The sequence below is a fragment of the Gavia stellata genome, chromosome 4, assembly GCF_030936135.1.
Source record: "Gavia stellata isolate bGavSte3 chromosome 4, bGavSte3.hap2, whole genome shotgun sequence".
NCBI lineage: Eukaryota > Metazoa > Chordata > Aves > Gaviiformes > Gaviidae > Gavia > Gavia stellata.
In genome coordinates, this window is record NC_082597.1 from 49,454,920 (window position 1) to 49,475,967 (window position 21,048).

Here is a 21,048-nt window from a genome sequence, read left to right on the forward strand (position 1 = left end):
ACTGCTTAAAATGTTAGAGGTCGTCTGTGCTCTGTTTATGCTATGACTCCCAACTTTACTGATAGTAGAGGAGACGAATCGGTCAAGTTTTTAGGTGTTGCCATGGTTTAGAGGCTTCTTTTTCGTTTCTTACTGAAGTCTGCTCCCAGAGTGCAGAGTGTCCACTCTGCTTCCACTGGGCTGTCCGTGCTCTGCAAGCTGCCTTTCGAGCCTGGAGGTGTAGCAACACATTTTAGCTACTCCCTAAGAGCTGGGATGATGGTGAGAAGTACAGGATGTTCTGCAGGAATGCAAGATGTGTCATGTGGTGGGCCTTGGAGAAAACCTGCTCGTAATCTTCGTCCAGGCAGGAGGCTGCTATTTGAGAAGAATTACCATCAATTGTCATCAATGGTGTAACACAAACCTTCTGTTACATCAGAACAAAAATTGGTTGTATATGAATTTCTTTTTCTCAGTTGAAAGCTAGTAAATGAACTTCGTAACCTTAAGCTAGATAATGAACCAGACTGCATCAATATAGTCCTTTGGACTTCAGTTGGATCAGAAGTACACTTTCACAATATTAAACTCTAGATGACTCTATTAAAACTTTTTATTTTTGTTCAGTGGGTCAAATTCTTAGCTTCCGTGACATAAATCAGATTCTGATCTTATAAATGCTCACATATGGTGCTTTGCACTGTAAATCACATGTTTTTCAATATACATTGTACTGCAAAGTAGAAAACATCTTTTTGAGAGTCAGAGATTGGAAAAAAAGGTTGATATAAAGCACAGCTGGAAAACTTCACAGTGCCTTTTATTGTGCCTTACATGACTTAAAAATGTATCTGAACATAGGGTGATAAGGACAGGAAGCTTGATGAAGGCCCTTGGCTATTTTCACAGAGAATCACTAAGGTTGGAAAAGACCTGTAAGATCATCAAGTCCAACCATCAACCAACAAACACCACCATGCCCATTAAACCATGTCCCACAATTCCTCATCCACACGTTCCTTGAACACCTCCAGGGATGGTGATTCCACCACTTCCCTGGGCAGTTTGTTCCAGTGTCTCACCACACTCTCAGTAAAGAAATTTTTCCTAATATACAGCCTAAACCTCCCCTGGCGCAACTTGAGGCCATTTCCTCTCGTCCTGTCACTCGTCACTTGGGAGAAGAGGCCAACACCCACCTCTCTGCAACCCCCTTTCAGGTAATTGTAGAGAGCAATGAGGTCTCCCCTCAGCCTCCTCTTCTCCAAAGTGAACAACTTCAGCTCTCTCCACCGCTCCTCATAAGACTTGTGCTCCAGACCCCTCACCAGCTTCGTTGCCCTTCTCTGGACACGCTCCAGAATCTCAATGTCCTTCTTGTAGTGAGGGGCCCAAAACTGAGCCATGTTTGCTTTGGTTTTGTCTTGCCTTTACTGAATATGTCGTATTTTTTAAATGTTCATGTATTTATCAATGTTATTTTAAGCTTTAGTTTACTTTAAATTATTTGTATGTATTACAAACTGTATTTTGTCATAGAATTATCAGAGTGTAAACTTCAAAGGCTTGATTAGACTTCATTCTTGCTTGTTAAGTGAGATTCTTGGGGAGACTGTCAGTTAATTTCAACTGGCATTTCTCTTTCAAGTTTTAGGCTAACTTTCCTAAAAATGGAGATTTAGTCTACACAGACATTATTTGTCACTGACTTTTTGTATTGATACTCTGCCAGGTTCAAAGTACTGTAGTTTTGTCTTTTTTTCTTTTTTTTTTCTTCAAGCTTTATTTGTTGCTAAGTTCCCACGACCGTATATGGTGTCATTGTTTCACTTATTCTATGTATTTTTGTGTTCTGACTAGATTTAGTGGAATGATTGAAAACAGAAAAGTTCTAAGCATGCTTTGTGGGATACTAAAGCAGTATTTCATTTCTGGCAACATATTGTAGGTATTATCTCAGCTGTGTTGTAAAAATACTTAATATGGGTAGGAAGGAAGAGGAGAAAGAGGCAAATCTTGCTCTCCCTTACATGGTTGTAGAAGACAGACAAGAATGTGGAAGGAGCAAATGACATCTCTTTTACAGCCTGTGTAAAGGTTTTGGTAAGACCACAGGGTAGCTGCTGTCAGTTTGCCCATCCTGAAATAGACTTGTTCGAAAACAATGGAGAAGTGGGAAAAAAGGTCTCTAGCTGGTCTGTATGAATGAATACTGTACCTGTCAAAAATGTACACCAGCTGATTTCCCTTCCTCCCTTATTGACACAGCAGCGTATCTCAGGAAGATGCTGTAAGTAGCAGAATGCTTCCACAAGAAACTCTCAAGCACCTCAGAAGGTTGAATAATTGGTTTGTTCTTCCGTGCTTTGCAAAAAAAAAAAAAAAAAAAAAAAAAAGAAATTAAACATGGTTCCAAGCATGAAGATCTTCCAAAGGTCGACTTTGGACAACACAGAACATGAAAAAGGTTCAGGAAGAGGAAGGCATGAACAAAAACCAGGTAGGTTAGTAAAGGAGCAGTGAGGTTGTGGGTTTTACATAGGGCTTGAAAGCAAAGAATGAGACAATGAGTGGGAGGCTTCCAAACATAGGAAGCAACATTAAAGAATGTAAAAGTTGAAAGAAGCAGAAGGATAAAAGAAATGAAGAAAGAAGCCAAAGCTGAGTGTAGGGGCACAAAGGGTCACATGAAGTTTTCCAGTTCTATTAGATATTTTTTTCCCCTCAGAATCTCCGTCTCTTCAGTTATCTAACTTTTTAATGGCTTTCTCTTCTTTTCTTTCCTTTTGGAATGAGTTAACATTAATTTCAACATCTAAACATTAATTTCAACATCTTTGTATTTAAAGTCAGTGGGCAGTACCAATTCTGCTCCCTCTTTTCCCTATTCTGATAGTGGAAGAGAACTTAAAAACACTTTTTTCCATCTGTTCATGAAGCCAAAATGAACAAGATGATAGATTGAGATCTGAGAGTTGGTACTCAGCACCTGAATAGCAACTCCTTTTTAGCTGGAAAAAAAATTCATTGATCTGAGACTTGGTGTGGCAGGTTTTACATTTTCATTAAATATTGATACTCAAACATCATCTTTGTTTACACTGCATGCTGCTTCCTCTAGGTTTTAAACAAGGTAGGGTTTTTGCAGATAGTGTTGAAGTCAGGAGTTCGTAACAAATTTACTTATTGATGTGTGATAAGAGTTTATCAGTGTGTATTGCACAATATGGATATACTCAGGTATTGTGAATGATGCTTAAAAGCCATTTTTTTTGTGACACCAGGTTTCTGACTCCTGTCATCTTAGAGAATGCTTTCAATTAAATCAGTCATAGTCTAATAAATAATAATCTTCAAAAACATCATGTTAGATTTGGTCAATGCACTAGGGTGTGAACAGTAAACTTTAAGGACACCAACATTTGAAATTGCTTTAATGTGCTATATTGTTCCAGTTGTTTGTATTGTATTTGCTTTCTAGTGAAACATACTCTAGTGATTTAAAAAAAATAATTGTATTTGTGTATAGTTCTTCAGTTTGATTTTTCTGTTTTCAATAAATGATTATCTTTCATTTTGTCTCAGGGTTTAGGGAGAGGCAGAAGGGAGGCTAAGAAGAAACAATTAAAAGCTGTTTAGAAGTAAAATTTTAAGATATGGTGAAGATAAGCAAGGCCCTGCTTGTGCGTTTAGTTCCCAAATGAGGGTCAGATCCTTCCTTGAGGTCATTACAACAGGGTAAGTTGGCTGCTGTTGGCTGTTGCTGCCTTGTGGATGGATGCGCAGGGATTGCACAACCGCACAACTGACAAGTCACTTGTAACATGACTGGAAGCAGATTTTGCTCAGGGTATGGTGGAAAGGGGAAGGGCTGCCTCCATTTATTTCCCCATGTCTCTTCTAATAAAATCACAAGAGAGAGAATTAAATCAGCACTTTTTCACTTGTCAGTGATATCAGTACCCTGTAAGTTCATGGGAATGGAAATTTCAGGGTATCTGCAAAGTCAGCGATTCACGAGTGGTGGATGTGGCAGGGTGATAAAGTTTGCATGTTTCTATATCAGCCTAGATTTAAGTGGTCCTCCACACAGAGCAGGTGAGCGCATGGAGCTGTACCACAAATACCTAGTACAAGGGTAACGTAAGATGACACCAAAAAGCATGTTAGAAGGTGTAGGCATAGCGTAACTCCATCTTACATCGTCCCATAGCCACCCACTCAGAGCTCTTCTTGCTTCCACTCCTTGTGTACAGTAATTTTGGCTTGCTCTAGTGTCATCTGCAGCACCAGAGACACCTATGCTACGTTACTGTCATATCACATATAACCACCTCTTTATCTGTGAAAGATCCTGGCAGATATCATCCACTTGCTAAAAAGAAGCTGGTTGAATCTGACGCAGTCTCAAGTTACTGAGAAACATCCAGATTATACAACCACAGACACCCTGCCATCCTCCTTTCAGATGGCACTTGGGTTGCCGAGACCGTCGTCCACTTTCTGCACTCTACTGGACTGAATCCACTGGTCTTCCCCCTTACGCTGGTGTTGATGACCCTCAAAACAAATGTGAAATAAACTAACTGAAGAGGGCAAAAACAAGTGTGTCCAAGATAGGGAGCTCTGAGCCACAGATGCACATTAAGCAAGCCTGATGGACTATTAGAATAATTTAGCAAAGGAGACAGTGGATTCTCTGTTCAACCTTTACAGACTGATTTTTTCTTTCATAGGGATACTGTAGTTCAATCAGAAGTTATGGGCTTCATGCAGAAATTAGTTGGATTAAAACTGATGACCTACTTTATCACTGTGAATGTATTTGTTTTGCAAGCAGAGTCCATGCAATAATCTGCTTATATCTACCTGCAAAGAATAGATAGACATCAAGATAATTTAAAGAAAATAAATCTAAGCATAGATGCAAACTGGAAAAACATCCCTGAAGTCAGTAGAGCTATTCTGATGTAAACTGGCATAGGTTTTCAGTGAATCACAAGCAAGTCATAAATACTGTTTCGAAAGGAAAGAAGGCATGTGGAATATGAGTATCTTAAACAAAGAGTAAAGGTGAGTTACTATCACCAGCTCATTTTGTTTATCACAGTAATTACTGGCTACAGAGGGAGGCAATCATTTCATAATTTTCCATGAGTAAGTTTTTCCATTGTGTATTTTATGCCCACACATAACAATCGCAGATGCAATGAAGAGTTGTGAAGTGGTTTCTGAAATTGCGCGCCACTGGCAGGCTCCGGTTGGAGGTAAATGGATGTACTCGCCGCTGTGTGGGGCTGAGCTGTGCCAGCCGCCGTGCCAGGAGGCGTGCTGGGATGCCCTGCTGTCAGGGGGTTCCTCCTGCCCCGAGCTCCAGATTGGGCCTTAGGACCCATCACCAGCACCAAATCTGTTAATCGGTGCCAACAGGGGCCTGACGTTTGAATGCCGATAGTGTCAGTCAGCAGATCTGAGAAAAGCATGTGGAAGGAAGAGGATGGGCTGAGCAAAGCCTAGATCTTCTGTGCCAGGAAAAATGGGCAATAAATGAATTAACCTTCACAAGAGGCAGAGAAATCTGGGCACCCAAACAAAGAGGGAATTGATTGTTGAGTCATTCTTTCCACTGAACTAAATAATGGATACAGCTTACGCCCTGAAGACCACCACCACCTCTTCCACTCGGTGTGTGTCTGAGAGGGGGAGAGGGAAAAGCAGGGAGAGAGATGGAGTATCATGCACGGAGCCGACAGATCGAGCTTGTCTGTCATCCATTTGTGCCTGGTTTGTTTGCGTGTTAGCCTTCAGCTCTGGGTTCGCTAATTAGGGTATTATTTTTTTGTCATTTTGTTTAACACTTCTGGGAGATATCTTGCATCTGTTTCTTAAGTTGACTGTTCCGTGGTGAGCTAATCCTCTCTGACTGTGTGTAACATGCAGACTCAGCAGCTCAGCTTTTCTTCTTATGCTTTCCTGAAATGTCAGACAGCAGCATTCATATTTGTGCAATGACAGGGCAGGAATCAGCCTGAAAAGAGAGTTTCGGTATTAATGCAGTTCTAGTTTCTTTTCAGCTGAGTGGAAGAAAACTGACTTTTTTTTTTTTTTGGTCAGTTTTAATAGTGAATTAAACTATTTTTCCATATGTGCATGTGAATTGTGCCACCCTGACGGCAGCAAGGTATGGAAATTAATGCAGAAAGTCAGCTTGACCACTACACTTCCAACAATACAAAACTGGTGATTAAGCTGGGTTTACACTGCTTCATATTGCCAAATAAAATAAAGATAGGTTTGGTAAAAGCAAATACATCAGAGAATCATTCAAAAGTTGTAACCAGGACACATTTTCCTGTTTTATCTTACTAATTATTTGCATATTTCCCTGTCTCAGAAATGCATCCTAAGCCATGTATTGTGAAGGCAATGGGAATTTTGATGGCAATGGGAATTTTGATTACTGTGTCCATTGCTGAAGACATCATATAATTTTGTTTAGATCTGAGAGAAAAGAGTGGTCAGGAAGACGTGCCAGAGGTAAGAGATTATGAAAAATATATTTACAGCAGTTACATGTGACTGGCATAAACTCTGTCTAATTGATCTATACTTGAGGGCAGCACTGCTCTTTTCTGGCATGATTTACATGTCATAATAGAAGTTATGAAGATAGAAATGAGACTTGATCTTATACAGAGTTGTGAGTTTGAGTGGCCTCTTCAAGTTCAACATGGCTTTGTCTACAACAGTATACAACAAGTCATATTTAAACTAGTATAATTTCTTTATTGTAATGAGATCTGTGATCTCTACCACCAGACATAAAGTCCATGGGTTATGGCCTCTCCAGGGCACAATGGAGGAGGAGAGGAGAGTCCTATTTTCATCATGTGAGGAACATGCTGAAAATAGGACCACACTGCATGCTCATAAGCAAAAAAAATCAAGTTACTAAGAATGCAAGAGCTTTAATGGTTTCTTTAGTCTTGAGCCTGGTGCTAAAGAAAATAGAGAAAACACGCATTGACTGAGAATTCATTTTGCAGATGTGTGAACTCTTTTCTGCAAAATGCTGTTTGATCAGTTTTGACCACACCTTTCCTGTCTTCTAAAAAAAGCTAAAAATATAAATGAGGACTTGTAGTTAGAAACTGACAACACTTATTTGGTTGCATGGTTACAGGCTGTAAGCATATAATATCTGTTAGGATAAATGGATTTATGTTATTGTCAGCTCTGAATGTTTTGTGAGGTTGTTTCTAGGTACAGTCCCAGAAGCTGTTGTGTAGACCAACAGAGACTTAAACAACAGTGTTTTGATGAACAACTGCTGAGTTTGGTCTAAAACGAAAAGAAACTACTGAAATAATAACAAGTAAAGTTCTATATGCTGAAAATGAGAATAATGTTTACACGTCACTGTAATTTTAATGGGGGATTAATGGGATTTGGCTCTGCATTTCAAAGGGAGAAAAGGGGATGGAAGATGTCTTACAATCTTACCAATTGCAGAACACAAACTGTGCAGAACTGTCCCTGAAGATTGTAAGTATCTTGGAGTTTGTTTACAGGGAAGAATTACCACGACTTGAGAGTATACCTTAGGCTAAACTAGTTTGGATGTGCTTAGCATGCAGTATACATGATACAGCTGCTTCCACTTACAAGCATTTCACAACCTGAAAATAAAGTAAGTACCTTCAAAATACAGTGTACCAAGAGCAATATCAGAAGTAGAAGCTTGGCTCTTGAAATGCAGTGTAGGCTTAGGTCTCTATACTAAAGCATGCAATCTTTAAAATAGAATAAAATAAAATAAAATAAAATGAAATAAAATAAAATAAAATAAAATAAAATAAAATAAAATGAAATGAAATGAAATGAAATGAAATAGATCTGAATGACCTGAACAGGGTCCTCAAATTACTGAGGAACCTAAGTTTTCTGGCAAAAGTTCCTTGCAGGCAGTTTGGTGGTTAAGACAGTATCGTCTGAGGGAGAAGGGGCTACTCAGCTTCAGCTGCTTGCTTGGTATATTGCAGGAGTAAAAAGTAATGTAAAATTCAGAAAGTTTCCTGGAAACAGATGATATAGTAATCCTTTAAACAATGTGCTGTTGATTTAGAAACAAATGGGGCAGGAGCTGAAATGGAAGTGAGGCAACAGGACAAAATGTCACAGACACTGTTGTGGAAATCCTAATAGTATTCACAGATTGTTCTTACTCTCGCAGTCACTGATTACTTTGCTGGTTGCTCTCAGAAGGCTGAGTAGAAGCAATGTGGGTGTGTAAGTACTAAGCAGAACCTTACTACTATACTAAGTTTGATTTATGGGGCTGTGGGCTGCACAAAGCCTTACTAGGTCCTCAAAATTTGCTTGCTGGCAGGTACAACGCTGACTTGTTACCCAGTTGTCACGACGTCTTCAACTGTACAACTACCAGACCTGGGTTGAAGGCATCTGTTCAACCTGTCTGTAGAGAGACAGTAATAACATGGCACTCTGCTAGAACTATCCTCTTATTCTTGCTAAGTACACGCACAGTAAATGAAGCATAAGACCTCTCTCAGATGGTCCAAAAAGGGCATTTTTGCAGCAAGGCATTATACCGTGCAAACTGGCATAACACTTACTGACTGAAATGGAAATAGGCTGATTTATACAGGAGGTGTAATTTGAAAAGGAAAATCTTCTTGCAGAATTCTGTACTGCTCCTAAAACTCTTGGAAAAAAAATGCAAGGAGGCCAATGGAAAAAACCCCCAACAACTCACATTTTAAGATTATTACATTAATTTCACAAAGTATCAATATACATACTGCTAAAATGAGTTGTAAAAGATGGGCTAATGACAAGATGATATATTAGGTGATGGAATCAAAAGCAGGTGCTTGCTCCATTAAGAACACTTGATATTTCATCATCATCTATATATTCATCAGCATTGTGACTGAGATGGCATGTAATTTGCTCCTGAAATTATTCTCCTGCAGACCTTGGGTCTTCAGAAGCCATTAAAGCAAATTAGCAGCAAAAGTCTAGATATCAAAGATAGGGTGCCAAATAGCTGGGCATGGATTTTCAAAACCATGGGTATAGCAATACCAGATAAAAATCTTAATGTGTCCCTGCAGTTGTAGTCCATGGCAAGCATCAGGTCTGGCAATGATTATATTGTAATTGAAATGTTTTTTGCCTGAAAAATCTATGCCTTTAATACACATTACACATTAAAGTTCAGAAAAAGTATATATTTTATTTTTTTTAAAAAGTGGCAAAGGAGGGGTTTTTTTTTAATTTATTTATTTTTAAAGGCAATCCAGCTATTACTGATACTCTTAGCAGAAAATGGACATAGTTTAGGAAAGCTTGTCTACTGAATCTCACTCTGGTATATATAAGCATGCAGGCTTCATGTCTGTAGAATCTGCAGTATTAAAGACAAGAAAAACGTTTGGCAGACAGGAGTTATCTGAGAGGGAGGTTACAGACTGCATAATGCTGGTAAAGTAAGCTCACCCTGTTTATGTCCGCAGCAAATGGCCTATGTATAGACGCAGTAGTTCAATACTTGTCTCATTCTTACCCAACATTGTCTTCCTCTTATTTTCATCTTCATTTCCTTGTTTATTTTTGCTGTTGACATCATTGTCTATGGACTAGACAGGCATGAGCACTAGATTTTCCTATGAAGTTGTAATTCCCATTACTGACTGTTTTGGCTTTTTTTTCCAGTGGTCAGCATCTTGAACTATTCAGAAACGTCTACAACCCTTAAGCATATGAACATAAATTCCTCAAGCCCAATTAGTAGCTGATTTCGTTAGAAATATGCTAAAAGGCAATCTGACCACTCATGCCTAAAGAACAAGTCCAGAAGAGCAAAGAAATATTGTGACAGGTTATCACTGGACTGGGTTGACAGTGAGTGATTGGATGTTAAGTGGTCAATAGTGAAGGCTAACAAAACCATTCTCCAACTGAAACTGTAACCACAGGGGGAAAACGGACACCGGTTCGACCAAATCATGTTTGTTTTAATTGCTTCTAGCTTGGCTGATGATACCTGCCAATGGAACAGTGAAATCGTGTTGCTACTGCAGTTACCATCCTCATCCTTTTCCACGTCTAAGAACAGTTGATTATATTTACTAGCTCCACCCTGTTTTATATCAGCTAGTTAAGATATGCAAGCAGAAGCTGTTTCCTGTAAACTTTGTGTAATCCCGTGGAGCTCAACTGGCACTACTAATGCTGATGAGAGAGGCAATATTGGAAGTACCAGAAAGATGGAAGCCTGTGCCTTTAAACCTATAGATGAGGACTTGTTTTCATATTTGCACATACTTTCTGGCATATATGAGAAGACATACCAGGCTGACAGATGAAAATGTATGTAGCAACGTCTATCCATTAAGGGTTGAGCATGAGCCAGCAGTGTGCCCTGGCTGCAAGGAATGCCAGCAGCATCCTGGGCTGTGCTAACAGGAACACACGCAGTAGATTGATGGAACTGATTATCCCTTTACTCATGAGACCATATCTAGATATTGCATCCAGTTTTGGGCCTCCCAATACGGGAAAGACATCAGTGAATTGAGCAAGCTCAGCAGGGGCCACTGAGTTGGTTGGGGCTGGAGCACCTGTTGTGTGAGGAGAGACTGAGGGACCAAGGCTGGTTCAACCTGGAGAAGAGAAGGTTTCAGGGACACCTAATAGCTGCCCTCTACCCACACAGTGCCCAGTATCTACAAGTTATCAGGGAGACAGAGCCAGGTTCTTCATGGTGGTGCATGGTAGGTGGACAAGAAATAGTGAGGATAAATTGAAACAAGAGGGTTTCCTACTTGGTAAATACTTTTTTTAAGATGAGGACAGCCAAGCAGCAGATGTTCTAAATAGTTCTTCACTATGAGGGCAGTTAAGCAGTCGTTGCCTAGAGGTTGTGCAGTCACCATCCTTAGAGGTTTCAAAGACCTGACTGGATAAGGCTCTGAGCAACCTCGTCTGATCTCAAAGCTGAATCTGCTTTGAGTGAGAGTTTAGTCTATAGACTTCCTGACATCCCTTCCAACCATAATTATTCTGTGATTTTTTTGACTCTATGATTCTACATGGGTGAACACATTTACTATCCTGAACTTTAAATTCAGCCCTATTTAAGCAAAAAAAAAAAAAAGGAAGTGATTGTGAAGCTAAGATGTCAAGATACGAAATGCAAAAAAAGTGAATTTCAATTAAATTTAATTTGGAAAACCTCTTCCTTACAAACCAGATCTCAATTTCTTGAGAATTTCTTGAGAGTACAGCAAATGTGATATGGCAGACAGACTTTATATTAGACCAGACTTGTTACATAAGCATGCACAGAGAACTTTACACGGCATATTGCATGTGATGTGTTGACTTTCCTGATATTTGCTGTTGTTTGGGAACCATGTAAAACTAGACACCCAAAGGCTGGTATCCTGTAGAATGGCTTTGCCTTGTCTAGTTTTTCTCCTCAAGGAATGAAAGAATGGTCACATGCCATGTTTTGCCTCACTCTAGGTACATTAAATGATGTTCAAGACCTATATATTTAATATTTTATAAGCATTTAATGTTTCTTATATTTTAAAATAGACCTGTGTCAATAAAAAATAGCATGATATAAATAAGGGTGCCATAATAGAGAGAAAGCAGCAAAGTTACTGTTCTCTTTACCAGACATGAACAGTTAAATATTTTTTTTAATTCCACTGGAGTTGCTCTGAAATTCCCTGTTCATAACAGCAGAAGTAGACCCGTTTGCACATGTAATTTTGGAGTAAAGCAAGATGCAGTGAAAAGTGCTATTCTGGAATAGAGGAATGCACAGAAGATGTTCAATGTTGCCTCATTTTCATTTGCTCGAAGTAAAATCTCTCTTCTATGGCAAGGGAGGAAACTGATTCAAATACCGTTTGTGTCAGATACTTCCAAACAAGTGAAAATATAAGAGCTCTTTTTCTTAACATCGGTGAATGAATTGGGTCAGATGAGAGATCTGCCTGGTTCTATCCCAGGCAGCATTTTGCACTCTGAAATGATAGGGTGATGGAGTCCAGTGTTTTCCAAGGACAAACACAAGCTTTAGTACTGCCTGTAATTTAGCTAGTGATTTCAGAAGACAGTAGTGTGTTTAATGGTGCTAGATTTCATAGCAGCTATTGAATTAAAGGTGGCAGAACAGTCTCCTGATCAAAACACATCCCTGGAATTGTATAGCCCCATTACAGAGTTTGGTATGTTATCTAACGCAGGTTAACGATCACTTTTTTACTTTCTGTAATCCTGACGTGCCCGGGTGTCCTAGGTCCGTCTGGACTTTGCAGGACCTGGACATGAAGTGAGGATAGTAGATGCAGTTTGTACACCTCCTTCACAGCTCCTGGATTCCAGAGCTAATCAAGAACCATTCTAACTGTCATATGCGACCACTTTAATCACAGGTCACTCTGGTGACTGAGAATACGTAAGGTGTACAAGTGTTCTGGATGTACCCACTTTCTCAGAAAAAAATCTAAGCCTACCAACTTGTAGTTATAGATTTTTTCTCAGAGGAAATTTCTGATCAAACATCTATATGTGCTACCTGCACCACTAAAAAGGTAAGAGCGACATGAAGTGCTCAATGTTGCACAACAAATCTGTGGCAGAAGGAGTTAGCTCAGATCTCTCGAGCCCCAGTCTATTTTGAATTTAGCTGTGAAGACATTGGACTCACAGGTTGTGAATTTTCTTATTCTATAATATAAACACTTGTGCTCAAAACACCCCACTGAAAACAGCCATCTTTAACTAAATCTGTTGTTTTAACAGAAAAGGCTTTAATTTCCTTTTTTTTTTTTTTAAAAAAAACAAACCATAGACTGACTCTGCAATAGAAGTTCCCCTGCTGATCAAACCACATTCTATTTTAGAGAAGGGCTAACTTGTTGTGCTAATCATTCATGTATTCTAATTTGTGATAGCCCCATCATCAAAACATTGCTTGCAATTTACTCTAGCTCTGGGTAAGAATCATATTTATTTATGGTTAGTGTTACAATAGTAAGTGCAAAACAAGCAGAATTGGTGTCTCGTTCTATGTAGATACTAACACATAGAAAAGGTTGCTCTGCCTGTGAAGAGTTTTCATGATTAACTAGATGTCTGGTTATTAGAGACACATGATATCTCTATTTCAACTAAGGCAAAGCTTTAAATTCATTAGCTGACATTCCGTAGATGTGGATCTACATAGAAGACTTTGGGTTTATCCATACTAACCTCTGTCCAGTTTCAAAACTCAATGAAGAAACTCTCTCTTCACCTTACACCCTCTGAAAACTATATGTAAAAGAATGCAACAAAACAGAAGTGCAATTTTTTCTTGTTTATTAACGGAGCCCTCTCCTATGTTGTGAACCACCTATCTCTTCACTGGAGCCCCAGTAATAGTCCAAGTGTCCTCAGGAACTTTGAATTAACTAGCAGGGGTCCTACCTAGTCTTGTAATTTACTCATTATAGTATGGAGTTGTTAATTTCCTCTTTCAGGTGCCCTCATGTTAGGAGCCGGTTACCTGACAGCTATTCCTGTCCATTTTACTTTCATCAGGGAAATAGCAGATAGTATTGACAGCGTGTTGAGCATTTCTATTCTGCCTTGAATCTGGAGATCCTCCTCCTCCCAAATGGTTGGCCTGCTGAGGTTAAGTAAACCCTAGTTTGTAGTTGAGTTTCTTCTTCTTCTCATTACAGCTGATCCATAACACCACCTGTTCTTTTGTCCTATACAGTGCCACAGAATGGGTTTTCTTTTACTTGCCTCATCAGGTATTTGCTCCTGTTCTTTTAAAACCTATCACAGAAGCACAGAGCTCAGAATAATCTAATTACCTTATCAAGAGGCCCATGTAGAGCGCAATGTCACGCTGCTGAGGTGACTACTGGCATCTAAGCTAGGTAGTAGGTTAATGATGGCTTAAGCATATGTTTTTACAGTGCAGTAGAGGTGCTCCTCTGATGTATGTCATGTCATTCAACACCCAAAATAGCAGATGTGATCTTTCCTTTCTTTCCCAAACTGAAGAGAACTGTAATACAACTACATTTGTTACAACATGGCTTCTGTCTTAGAAATTAAGAAAGTAATTATGGAGAGCTAGGCAAAAGAATTTCACCATATCCTTTTAAATGTGCTTTCAGTGCAAAATAAGTTCAAAGTTACAATGTCATGTGCAAACTGGTTGATTAGATTAACCTTTCATGCAAACAACTGCTGGATCAAAATCAAACTTGCCATTTAGAGGCTTTTTTGTGTATATGCACTTTTTCACAACAGGAGAGCTATTGTTGTCTTGATTTTGTTACTGAAAACTTCCCTTGAAATTCAAATTAAAGATAACGTGTAACAGAATCATATTGTGTTTAAAGACCACTGAAAGGAAGAGAAATTACTAGAATGATCCTGGAAATTACTTTGATATCCGCGGGGGGGGGTGGGGGGCAGGCTTTGTGTACGTGGAGTTATACACATTGCAGATGAACTCCCAATGTGACAGTGTAGCTAAAAGCACTGGTGTAGCTCTTAGCTGTAGAAACAAAACCTATGAGCATGGAGGCTCTATCACATATATGCTTATGAAAGCAGTCTCTACTGGAATAGCACATCCATTTCATGTGTCCAGAGCTCAAGAGAAGTATTGAAGACTGAGAATAGGTGAAAGGAAGAGTTACTGGGAGTAAGAGTAAATGTGATAACAAAGCAGTCTTCAGCAGACACATTGTCTGCATTTGAAGTAAAAACCATTCAATCTTGAATTAAGGAGTATGTTTTTTTTTCCAGAAAAGGTAATTAGATATCAGAATCATTTACCAGGGTGGATTCTTCATCAGAAATGCTTAAATATAACATAGTTTTTTGGGTGAGTTGTTTGGTTTATTGGGGGTTTCTTTTGGGTTTTGTTTTTGAAACACATGCTGTAGTTCAAACAGGAACAATTTGGGAAAAGTCCTGTAGCCTAGTGGAGATCAGAAATACCAGTCATTACACTTAGCTGACTGATGTGCTGTTGCTAGTCTGCATAGCTTCTAATTGCACTAAGGAGAAATGTGGGGGCAGAGAGGGATGTTAATCCTATTCCTAGCTCTATCTTAGCTTACAGGGATGATGAAACTAAAGAATAAGTGAGAAGAGACATCAGACACTAATTACTATTACTATAAAAGCAATGGGAAGTGTAAATATTTCATCATGAGTCTGAGTAACATTGGATGTTTTTCTTAGAAGTGTAATTCTTGAAAACCACTGACTGGGATTTTCAACTTTTCTTAAAACAGAAAAAGAGTATCTTCCTAACCTCCTTTCAAAGAGAAACTTGAAAACAAGGCACAGTTTCACCCTGAAGGATCAGAAAGTGAGAGATAAAAGCATGCAAATATATAATTAAAAAATAAAACATCATGATTTTTGGAGAGACAACCAATTCATAAATTTTACATGTTTGAGGTTGGCAGTACTGTCACTAATGCACTTGAGTAATACACCAATCCAAGTACTCTACACACTACGTCCTGTGCTTCACCTTTGGAGAATGTGGAAAAGAGCAGATGTGACAGTTCAGATCACGTGAGAAGGACATTGCTGTGGCTCAGCAAAGTAGTGTTTAATCCTGAAATCACTTAAGATTCCCATTTTCTTTTTAGTGCTTGTGAAAGGCATTCAATTGCCAACTACAGAAAAAGGCAAGAAGTTCTGAACTAAGTTGAGGCTACAAGTAGTTGATAACAGCAGAAGGCAAATGACAGATGCTAACAGAAGCAATAGATTCCTTCAAGCACTGCCTGCTTCCTTCCACCACCTCCTGCCCTTCTTAATACTGTTGATTTCACGTAGGGCTTGCAAAAAACCTCACATATAGCATTCATAAAGTCTGACTGGGTCCAAAATTTTTCATCGCTTGTTTGCTTCTTGTGCTTCAACCTGGACTCATAAACTAATGCAATGGCTTCCTAAGGATATTTAGTAATTTAGCAAGAAGCCAGTTGTTAGGAATGTGGGCTCCTCAGATGAGTTAAGGACCTAAGGGGTCTATGTGTGCTTAATTAATAATCAAGATGAACTAATGATGGCACCTGAACTACAAGTACCTTATTCAGTCCTTTGCTATTTTTGTTAGAAAAAATATTCCTTATTTTAATTTATTGAGGTGACAATGCACTGAATTTTAATGCTGTATAACTCTTAAAAATAATCTTAGATTATGTTTCTTTTTTTCTTTCTCTTTATTATCTTTGGATATTAAATAAGTAATTAAAAAATTTGAAGAGACTGTTCAAATGATTTTTTTTAGGAAGGGTTACAGATTTAATTTAATTTAATTTTAGTTTTCTGAGTTGTTAATTTTTTTCTGAAATGTTTTTCTGAATGTTTTGGAGTTATTCACATGCTTGGTTTTTGGAATAGATTTTTTTTTTTTATTCTTGTCTGTTGTGGGTAAGCTCTATCTTCGTATATTCAGTTACCTGCTCAGAGCTAACAAAGTCTGAGCAATTTAAAGATTATATAAATATTTTTATTACAAAAATAATCATTATTTAGTAATTGCAAACTAGTTTATAGTCCAACTGGAAATGTGTGATCCCTAAAAGTAAGGCTGGTTGGCAGATAGGTGATAGGTGATAGCTTGGGACCTGCAAATTGACAATATAAACATGAGTTAGTCAAAGTGAGTTAATCAACTTCTGTGTAAGGTACAGTACAATATTTTTAAAATACGTTAAATCTCAGAGTAGTTCCTTAGTCAGCCAAGCTTGTGAAACAGCTGGAAGGAGAGATGCAGTGGACTCACACAGAGCAGTAATTATATGATATTCCAGCTTGCTCAAAGGTCAGGTCCCTGGCCTCATGTCCAATCGCACTAAGGTTCTCAAGCAGTGCAAGGCAACGAGGAATCTGATCTTAGTACAATCAAATCCCTGTTATTAGAGACTCATAGTCCCTTCCCTTTACAGCCACACAATGTTAAATCAGGAATAGACAGCTTTTACAGCAGTCATTCCCATGATTCTGCCTAAGAGAACTATTTTAATTGGAGATTTGGGTCATGAGGAAAGATGAGCCACAGCCTTATGGACTCATATCATTCTGGACTGGCAGAGTGGTCCTCTTGGATCTGCTGTAGCCAAAAGCCTATGGAGCCTTAGGCAACCTGAATTGTTCCAGAGCTGTTAATCCCAAGGTGGTCCCAGACTGAGGAAGACCAAAAAGGACATTTAAGAGTCCATTTCTGTTTAAACCATGATCACAGATAGCTTGAAGTTCTTCAGCAATGTGCAAAAATCTGAGTTGTGTCACCTGGGAATATCCAAACTTGGACAGTTCTTCCATGAGAAGGTGAGATGCCAGAGGAGAGCTTTGGAGACGTTAGTGTACCTTTTCTTAACTCAAGGACTGTTAAAAAGTTTCAGTTCTGCCAGTGTCTTGTTCCGCCTGGAAAAGATGCCACTAACCTTTCTGCTCCTAGTTGCTAGTTCTGCCACCCTTTCGTGGTTGCAGACACAGCTGACCAGCATACTCGGACTCTTCCTTCTCAGCAGCAGCTGCAGACCTGGCTTTCTAAGACTTGAATAAGCATTTGTTGTCCTTGGCTCTACTACTATGGACAACTTACTCCTTTACCTGTATCTATAACTTGCCCCGACTGCAGTGCCATTGAATGTCTAGTCTGGACTCTTCTAATTCTCTAAGTATTTCTAGGCCAGTTGAGAAAGTGGTCAGCATCCCCCTAGTACGCCTTACTCCATTGCTATTACTTTTCCAGCCTTTTTCTGGTGAGGTTCTTAATTTTATGAAAGCAGAAATTGAATGCTTTTAGTACTAACTGACCTTGATAGCATCTAGACTAATATGTTGCTTCATGCCTCCATTTCTATGGTTTTCTCCACATAATTGAAATTAAAGGTCTGTGCTCATTATTGCTGTCAAACAAAGTTCACCCCTTCCTCTATTCATTTTGTAAAGGTTAGTCTAATGACTTCACAGGAGAGAGAGAATTTAGGTAGCCGTGTGGGAAGAATTGGTTCAGAGTGAGAAATCTCAGTATGTTGGAGACAAAAAGGATTACTCATATCCTATCCTGCACAGGATTCTTGTTTCAAGATGTATCCCAAGGCAGGACCTCACTTCATCACACATATTGTTCCCAGGAATATATGATTGACTTACTTACCCATGTAATTATGCTCTGACTCAAAAAACGTGTTAAAGGACTATGAGAAATGTCCTTGTTTAACTTTGTATGTTAACATGAAATATGGCATAAAGATAGCTTTTTTTTATGTAGAAGACACTTGACCTTCTATCGAGAAATGTCAGAGTTTGGTTTTGAAATATGTATTTCTTTCCTGTCTGGTGTCACAAGTGCTGGACTTGGAATTCATACTGGAAAAATTGTTTGCAAATGTGTGTATGTGCAAATGAAGATATTCATATGCTTCTGTGTAGTGGTGGAATTACAAACCTTGATACAAAGGAGGCTAACAGATTTCAGTGTACCTAACTAATTATTGGAATATTTAATTCAGAATTTAAAATTTCCAATACTAGCCTATTTTTTAAAAGTTAAGTCCTTTGTGCCATTATTGGTCAGTCAACTATATGGATAAAGTACTGAAGAAGCAACAAGACTGTAAAAATGAAAGAATGATGCTGTTTATAGTTTTGAGGTGACTAATTCCAGATCCTTAAATAGACCTGTTTTTTTGAGAGTAGATCTTCATCACTTTATGGAAAATTAACATCCGTAAAACTTCTCAGTGTGGATATCAAAACACTCAGCTATCCCAAAGCATCAGTTTCTGCTTGATTAGAGTAAGTGCCCAGAAAATTATTGCAAATAAGACTGTATAACAATCTTGTTCATGTAGCATTTTATGTTGCAGTAAGAACAAACATTTCTAGAGCGTGTTATTTATATTTTGCTTTTTTACAGTCTTTTTACTTGATTTTTTGGTAAAATTTTGTATTGATTCTAATCTGTCAACTGGATTTAAATCAATTTGTTCTTATACCTTTGTCAGAAAGTATATCAACATTCACAGGGACTTAAAAGTATATCTAGACTGAAATATTTGCAGAACACTTGAGGGGATTAATTATCCCACCACATTGAACTCAGTTGACTGAGGTGAAGTAAATGGAAAAATTCTACATCTGGAATGTTTAAAGAAGCAGAAATTTAAACTCCTGGGTTTATTTGCGTTTGACCCATGCTTAGAATTTGCCACTGTAATTGAACATGTGATAGCCATGAAGTGCGCTAACTGACTTCTGTGCCTTGGTGCTATAATAAGCACTGTTCTGTTTCATGGCCAAGTTCTCTTCATCAGCAGAACATTTTAAAAGCTTCAACTGCAAAACTATAACAATTTTCATGTTGGAAAAATTTTAGTAAGATGCTGGTTATAGAGAGCTTCATATTTCCTGGCAAGTAAGTAAAGCAGGTCAAAATATTTTTACATGAAAAATTTTCCTCTTGGAAATTGTGGTTTTGCTGAAATAAGAACTTTCTGTGGGAAAATGTCAGTTTCAACGCATACTTTTTATTTTACAATTGGGGTAACCAAAACAAAGCCCCCCACATTTCAAGGCAACAGTTTGAAACAAAGATACTTTTCAGTTCCAAATAATATTTGAAATATAAAAAAAATTATAAAAGAAGCAGATCAAGTTATGCAGGATCTTTTGTTCCAATCACAGGTATGGTAATTTTTTCACTTTCACAATTTTATTTTGAAACTTCTGATAGTTTTTTGTCCTACTTTTTTGATACTCCAATTTTTCATTCTGCTTTGAAGTAGAAACTAATTTCACATGGAACAAAATTTTGTTTCCCAACCAGGTCTACAAGAGACGAATCAGTGAAGATTTTCAATAGGAATAAGGGAAAAATACTTTATGAATATATGTATATCAGTTACAGTTACCTGTCTGATCTCCCAAGCTGTTTTCAAACAGCTCAGGAGAAAACAATGTCGTTATCAGATGTAGAGCTCCTCAGAGCACCTTTATAAGCAACATTACACATGTGAAGCTGTTTTAGATTTTCCTTTGACTGGGTTACACACACAAGTACTTCAGAAACCATCTTTCTTTGAATCACTTCAGAAACCTTCCTCAGATCTGTCACTAAAGTCCATGAGAACTGGGGACAATTTTTCCATGTGAGAAGGACATAAAGATCTCACCAACACTTTACGTTCCCAAAAGGATATCATCCTGCATGATCAGTGCCCTTCTGTCTAATCGCTTTTTCTCATCTCATGAAATTATATGTGTTAGCATGTGTAGTCAAGGATCTAACAATCTGAAAAATCCTATCTATCTGAGGAATCCCCTCTCTTTGATTTCCACTCCACTCAGGAAATATCTTCTTTTGTTCACCAGAAGACCTTCACAACCACCCTTGCTGTCATCTTCTATGACCAATGATCTACTCAACAAATACTATGTAAACCATGTCTGAAGAACATTGCAGATGACCAGTTAAATTATTACTATAACTAGAGATGATCAAGCGTTCTGTAAGAAATAAAATATTCTCTAAACATAGCTTTAACTTCACCTGATTGCTCCTATTTAGACTTCGCTGTATGGCTCCCAGAAATATGGGATTACTTTTCACTTGAGCTTTAGCCTCTGATGTTTTGAGAATCTAGATATGCTGAAAAATGTATCTCTAAAAATAATACATCCATCTCACATATTTTGGGAAGATTAGCCAGAAAAACTTGGGAATTCCACTAATTATGTTATTGTTTATGATTTTGACTGTGGTGGTAGCAGATCAGCACCATTGTGTCTAGGAAATAACATCTAACAAATATCTCTTTCAGCACAGAAGTGATGGTAGGAACAGTATCAGTAAGCCTGAAATATACCCAGTGAGGTGGAGTGCTGGATGTTATTGAAGAAAATAAATCTGTCTTTGTTTCTGGAGGCCGTATAGTTAAAAAGAAGTATAATGCTATAAACAGCTTGTTTCAGAACAAGAAT